Genomic DNA, 8,019 nt, shown 5'->3' on the forward strand with positions numbered 1-8,019 from the left:
CTCTGTTAGATACGCACATATGTAGCACATGTTACTCATGGTTCACTGGTTCACTGACATACGCCATGATTTACTAGGTGAGACATGCTTTTTTATTTTATTCATTTTTTTATTATTAAATAATTTCCCTCCGAGGCCTCTTATATTAGGCATTTATCCTCATCTGTTATATTTCCATAAACTCTAGGAATTTGGAATTGGATTTATTAGTATAATCTGCCAGATTTGGGAAACAAATGAGAACTTTTCCGGATTTGGGAGTTAGTTATTCAGTTAGATGTTTTATACTTTAATCTATTATTTTGCATTTTCACAGATAAAAGACAAACAAACTCCAGAGTCTTAATAACAACTATTTTCATTTTGCTTTGAATGAAAGAAGCAATTATGTTTTATAGTGCACAAGAGGCTCAGAGAGGGGAGCCCACATAAAAGCTAGTTGTTTTACTGGTTATCTAACCTTCGACTGTTCCTCAGATACATTTGGTTAACTCTGAATGAAGAATTGTCTGTGGTTATTTTCATATTATCTGCTGCTTAACAGGTCAGCTGCCACGGTTCACTTGAGCACACAAAATGTCGGCATTAAGCTGTTTTCAAGAAATCCCAAAATAATTAACACACTATAAGCCATAACAATCAGCCAAAACCCCACAGGTCAAGCCTCGGCCACTTTTTTAAAGGGAACGTCAGTTTTTTGTTTTTTATTTTACAAAACATTAGACATTTTCAGCTCAGATATCTATTGGACGAGGAAATACTGACTTGCAGGCAGCATAGTTGTGTCATCCATCCTGTTACTGTATATCTACTGGGAATAGTTACAGAACAAAGCTCTATCTATCTAATAATCGTTTGTCATATACATAATTAATGAGGTGGTGATGTTTTGCAACTGAAGGCGGCCTGCAAAATATCTTGATATCTCAGAGATACTAAAGATCGTATCATGATGTAAGGGCATTCATTTTGGTTTGGAAAAATGCAATATAGAATACCAGGTTCACTTCTTACCCTCTTGTATACCATATTATCTTCATTTTCTTCAAGTGTTTATGCTTCAGAAAGAAATCCGGTGCAACACGTAACATTCTCCGGCATGCATGTATTTTTTTTTTTTAATTAGCCATCAGTCCCTCTTTAACTTTACAGTAAAATTATGTAATGTTTACTGCATTTGCTCCTCCTGCTGAATCTGTAGTATTTCAATCTTTGTCGTCATCAGACTTAGATCAGCTGTAATCTGTCCTTGCATGCCCCAGGGGGTTGTCTTTATTTTTAGTAGCTGCTGCGTGTCACTGTGCAGATAAGTTGTAAGATACTACTAGTCCATCATAGAGAATTTATGTTTGTAATTAAGGTGTAAATAAAGTTGTGTAGTGGGGTGACAGTTTAGTGGTATCTGTGATGATAGCCCAGAGTTTCGAAGCCGTTTAGCCACTGCATCTAACTGAACATGTTTGTTTTTTTTTCTTTTTTGCGCATTTTGCCCTGATTAGATACTAGATGACAGTAGAGATGCAGACAGGAAACGGTGAGGAAGACACAGAGGAGGGATGAAGCTCCTGACTGGAATTGAACCAGAAACACTGCAGTCATGTTATGGTATGCATCTTGACTCAAATGAAAACTGGCCGAAATGCCACACACTTAAAGGGATAGTTCACCCAAAATTGAAATTTCACTCATTATCTACTCACCCTCATGTGGACTAAGGGCTGGGAGAAGTTTCAGAGTCCTCCGTGGCTTCTCTGAGTTACAGGGGGTCTCGGTGTAGCAGTGCATGTCCATATGACGGTTGCAAATGGATACCAACTGTCTTCGTAACAAAAAGACACACCAAAAAACATCCAAATACCTCCATGCTGCTTGTATGTAATTTCCGTCTTGTATTGAAGCCCCGAAATGCGAAATTGTCCTGAAAAAAATTAAATAAGTCTATATTTCAAGCTTGTTTGTAGCGGAAGCTTCTCGAAGCTCTTCTTCCCAGTTCATCCAAATTTGACGAATCGGGAAGAGAAGCTTCCGCTACAAACAAGCTTGAAATAAAGACTTATTTAATTTTTTTCGGGACAATTTCGCATTTCGGGGCTTCAATACAAGACGGACATTGCATACGAGCAGCATGGAGGTATTTGGATGTTTTTTGGTGTGTCTTTTTGTTACGAAGAAAAGTGGTATCCATTTGCAACCGTTATATGGACATGCACTGCCACGCTGAGACCCCCTGTAACTCAGAGAAGCCACGGAGGACTCTGAAACTTCTCCTAGCCCTTAGTCCACATGAGGGTGAGTAGATAATGAGTGAAATTTCAATTTTGGGTGAACTATCCCTTTAACCTCCTAAACTTTGTCATATAGTATAGTCTGCGTTAGAACATATAATATCTCCAATATGCTCATGACATGGGAAATAATTTGTAAGATACATGATCAGAAATGAACCCTTATCTCATACCATTTTTCTGCCGGATCATAATCAGCATTTCTCAGTGTCATTAGCGTACATGCACGACACGTTTTCAGTCATGTTATCAGTTTCATAACGTCTCCAGAAGGCTGTGATGATTAGTCACAGTCTTAGTAGGTAGACAGACATGTCCTCGTTGGGCCTGTGGGTAATGTCTGTGCTTAATGCATCCCGTCTTACCTCACAGATTACTGCTGCTTGTAGCTATATTGGATTATTTGGATTGCAATTTCATATTTAAGCTCAAACACAGAGGTGGTTAGAGGTGCAGGGCAGGATGAAGGGGCACAGTAATAGTTCTTCAAGTTGATTCTGAAAAATGATGAGCTGAGACGAATGACGACAGGATCTCGTGAATCCGAAACAGTGAGGTCTCTTTTCCGTATAAGATGGATGGCACGAACATGACCGCAGGAGTACAACAACAAGAAGAGAGACTACAGTAATGATGATAACTCCATCAATACACACAAAGTAAAAGCCAAATATACTGTAGAAAGCCCTTTGTTTCCATGACCACACATAATTTAGCCAATCTGTTGTTATTGACAACCACAATTCTGTGTTGACTCGAAGTGTGATTGTTGTTTATATAGTTTGGAGCTGTGTAGGTTGCGTGGCACGGCCAAATAGACGGATTTTACACAGTCCTGGTAGACGTGAAAGGGCCATAATTTCTAAGTGCCCATGTCGACATTTCTCCACTTTTCATGCAGCCGTGACACGACAAATGGAAGCAGAGCCTTCCTTCAGATTCAGAGCAGGTTATAACTCGTGGCGTGACAATTTGCCGCTTCAAATGTGTTTGCATGTACTTATCAGACTGCAACTCAATGTAGGACATGTAAAAAAGTGTTTTTCTTCTCTCCTGGGAGTAGTTTCCTCTAAAAGCAATAGGCTACAGTGAGTTACTTAAGTGTTGTTTGCGCAGATGTAACGGGAAGTGTAAAGGCTCTCGGACTGGCAAGTAATACGTTGAATGGTTTTCTGCCCCGGTGTCTGGCATGCACTGTTTATTTTTCAATTAGCAAGGGCTCAAGTTGGCATGATGTCAGGTGGGCATGGGGAACTACAGCCCACATGTGGAGCACAGCAGAAACTCTGTGAGGACATGGATTTCATGAATTAGGAGTCTTCAATTGTTCTGTCAGGTTAGTCTCTCTCTCTCTCTGCACTCTGCTGGTCTCATTCTCTAAAACCATTGAGGTTTGAGGGACAGCACATTCCTGCAACGAAGAGTCACAGACATCAAGTAAACTTGTAAATGCACAGTATTAGTTCTGAGGACCCTCTGTTCATATGCATGTTTAATATGCAATATAAGAACATGTTTCAATCAAAACTACAATTATACACTAATAATAATTATAATGATTCCTTCATTGACATTTGACTGACACACCCAAGGTCTACTGCTGAAGGGTGGCCTTACCACTAAACTAGAAACTGGTTCAACTTATTTGGCTTTTTATTAGCAAAAATCAAATATTTCTTTCATAAATACGTATTTCACTGAAGTTGAATCACACCCGCATACAAATGAAAGCTTTCTGGTACCTTAGAATGAGTTGTTACAAGTCGTTACAAATACATAAGTGGGCGACGCACCGAACCGAGGCGGCCATGTTGCAGCATCGCCATCTTTTACGCTGAGTGGCAGCGTGACCGTAGGTAATCACGGAAACTCAGCGGAGCTGTGGGCTCGGCCTGTTAAAACTGTCACCACTGTGTAGTGTGAGGAAGGACGGAGGCACTGGTGTTGCATTCAGGTGCAGTCAGGCAGACGGCCGTCGGCAAACCAACCGGATGTCATTTTACTCCACGAGAGAAAGACGGTAAAACAATACCACATCACCATGACAACATGTTGTCACGCCTGTATTGTTTTGCCTCGTGCTGGCGGACCACTTGTTTACATAGACGCTTGTTATCCTGTTAAATGCAGCGTCTGTTGTCTGTCTGACGTCTGCCCGATTTCACGTGAATGCAACATCAGGAATATGTTCAGATATGCAACCGCACTGCTAGATGGGGGGAATTCCTACATACAGTATTATACCTTTAAAGAGAAACGGAAAGGAAAAGGTTGTGTGAATTGATTCTGCATGCCACAAGAACCAGAGGAGAAGCATCATTGTGTATTTTACAACACGTAACAGTGACACTAATTACATTCAATAATTCATTGTTTTTATGAATGTAATCATATGTCTGTATCTTTTTATTTTTTTATAGCTTTGTTATTTATTGATATATGGGCCAATATTAGCTTATTGTGGCTCTATAGCGGTGTAAATGTTAGCCAGTAAGAAACTACTATACAAAAACTAAATTGCGTTTGAGGTGATTTAAAACCATTACATCTCCATTACATATTTTATTTCTACCAGAGAGCTCTGATAAGACTCAAGAAGCCATGTGTGGGTGAGATAGCACATTTTTTCTGTCCTCTATCAGGTATTTCACATTGAGATTAAAATAAGAGCAGGAAAGTTGGCTAATAATGCTGAAAATCTACAACTGTCAAGAGTCCAAGAATGATCCAGGAAACCCCCCCCAAGAGCTGCCAGAGACTCTGATAAGCACATTTTATTCAACCATTCCAGACGTCTTTATCCCGGACTATAGGGTGTTGGTCTGTGTTTAAAAACAGCTAGGTTACAAAAGCTGGCACAGAGCCCGAAGCTTTATGAGTTGTTTTAGAGTAAAAGATACACTGAACAGACGCCCTTCTGGGACCTCGTGGGGATTTCAGAAGCAAACGCTCCCGAGTTGATGTACGGCTCACGATGGGGAACTTTCAAATTCCACCGTGAAATATGGTTTAATTACTCGTTCAACATTTCATAAATGATAACAGGGATGGCTCTAACTCAACCGTGTGATTGCAAATATAGTTTATGGGTATGCGTGAGAAAGTCATATTACGTTCATGCATGCTTTTTGTTTGTCTGGTGTTCATGTCTGTCTGTGTGCTCGAGTCAAGATTCAACACAGACCGGAAAAACTTGTGGCCTGGTTTACAATTGTCTCAATTGTCTATAGTGTTTTTTGTTTTGTTTTGTTTTTAATTCTATATCTGTGGGTGCAGGTATACCTACCTACCTACATACCTATACCTACCTCTAAAATAAATAATCTACTGGTTTAAAGAAACACGAGTTCATAGGGAACAGGGGTCAAGGAAGCAAAAGCCTAATCTCTCTTTAGCAGGTGTGCATGATGACATGAGGAAAGAACTTGAAAAGTAGAGGAGGAGAAGTGAGAGGAGGGAGCAAAGATTGAAGGATGAGAGCAAAGTGGAAGCTTTATTTTTTTATTTATTATGCAAAAGTTCCAGTTTATTCAGCATTACAGATATATGAATATTGTGAAGTTTTACCACCTTGATCGGGGTTTTCCTGTTCATGTCAGTGCTTCCTTAGTCCGAAAACATTTTTAAAAAGTGTTAATCTATGACATTGACAACTTTTATATTTTAATGTGGTGGGTTTCCATCAGAATACAAGTTAATTAGGCAAATGAATGCAATCTACACTGTAAAAAAATAACTGGAATAATAACTGGACTGAATACATCCCTTTGGTTTAAAATGCTTAGTCCAGCTTTACTCAATAGCCTCAATTTGAAAAAAAAAAAAAAAAAGTGGAAGCTTTATGAGTTGATGAGGAGGACAGCTACTCATGGGTAGGACTTCCCCTGCCTGCAGTGCGTGTGTGTGTGTGGGTGGGTGTGTGTGTATGTGTGTGTGTTAATGCCCACAATGTTTTCAGAGCTGTTCCACAGTTCATTATTGCTCTTTGTATTGTCACTTTATCAAAACAAAACTTCAAAGTGTGCATGTCTGTGCTCGCATAATGTTCCCCCCTTGCATCTTCTCTGTCTGGGCGCGTGCATCCACCTCTCTCTTCTCTCTCTCTGCGTACTGTACTGTACGTCTGCACGGCCATGCGTCTGTGTGTGTGTGCAAGTGTGCGCGGTTGCAAGTCAGTGAGAGAGGGACAACAAGGGAGGAGGGGGGAGAGAGGGTGGGAGAGAGAGAGAGAGAGAAATGAGGGAGGTTTGAGAGCTCAATGGGCAAACACAGTGTCGTGATGTGTGCTGGTTGCACACCGTTTCTCTGGCAAGTTTTTTTTGCAACACCACAGGATTCTCTTGAGTTTTGAGTAGAAGTTGCTGCTGCTGCTCTTTGTGCAAGCTGTAGCCGCCACAGGTTCGACTTGTTCTCTTTGACCATCTCCAGACTAGGTAATGTACGATGTGGATTGGGATGAAATACTGCCGTCCTTTATACTGTGCTGTTTATTTTAAGGGAATTACCTCAGAAGTGCGAGTGCGGCGACTAATGATTTGTCTGTGGTTTAAGCGGAGTTCACCGAGAGGATGAATTGCTCGAAGGAATGCCCACATTTTTAATTTTGGTTGTTGAATAATGTGTGATTATATTTTCCATGCGTGTCCTCTTTCAGTAAATCTATCAGGAAATCTTGATCTTATCTCTTTCTTTATTAAAGTCTACACAGTGGAACAGAAAAAGATAAGAAAAAAATGATAATAACTTATTACTTTAAGGTTAACTAAACTAAACTTTATTCATACTGGTTAATGACACTTGCATTAAGGCTTACCGTTTGCTTACTTTATTTGTATTGTGAGGCAATGTGACAGCTGATACAGCATGACTTATTCAGATAACTGTGACTTTACTGTAGTTGGGAAGATGACATTTTACAGCTATGTAAATTTTGATAAGATCAAGATCATGAGCAGCAGCTTTCACTTTATTCTCACGTTTCTTTGAAGTCGCCGTCCCTCAGGCAGAGATGTCAGATTTCTGTGAAGTTTAATCTCACGTCGTGATGCATCATAAACTTCATAGGCAGAAAAAAAAATATTTGTGCGGTTGTTGAGTCAGTGTTTTCCACTTAGAGTCCAGGTACAATGAGTTTTGATTGTGTGGTCGTCAGATGTGGACATCGTGCCTCGTAAAACAGCTGGACACTCGTTCTTAATTAAGATAATGGCATTCCATGTAAATTGAGTCTTCCTGCATTCTGGCATTCATTACTAATTGAGGTAACACTATAAACAGTCTAATCCACTTTCAAACATCTCTCTCAGTTTGAGCCATTACTCATATGACAGCTTTGTGGGTTGCACATTAAGTATTTGTAGATTTTCTGCTGCAAACGATGTTGTACCTGTAATTTTATTGCCACTGAAAAAAAAGAAATGCAAGTTAAAAACTATGAAGCTGCTAAAGAGTAATTCGTACTCCAAGTATTTAAAGTTCCCTCCGCCTCACTGCCCTGTCACATAATTTACAAAACAGGATAAAAAGGTATTTATTCAAGGCTTCTGACATGGAATAACACTTCATGCACTGATGTTGACAGAGATGTAGATTTTTATGGTCTTGTGTATGAATTATGAGTTAATGTGCTTCACTCCCACTATGCTGTCTCCATACTGTCTGCAGATATCTGAAATCCAGTCTTCTAAAAGCATTAAATAGTTTTACCGATTGCGGCTAAAAACAGTTGATTTTA

This window comes from Trachurus japonicus, chromosome 13, assembly GCF_045865225.1.
Source record: "Trachurus japonicus isolate A0001 chromosome 13, Traja_1.0".
NCBI lineage: Eukaryota > Metazoa > Chordata > Actinopteri > Carangiformes > Carangidae > Trachurus > Trachurus japonicus.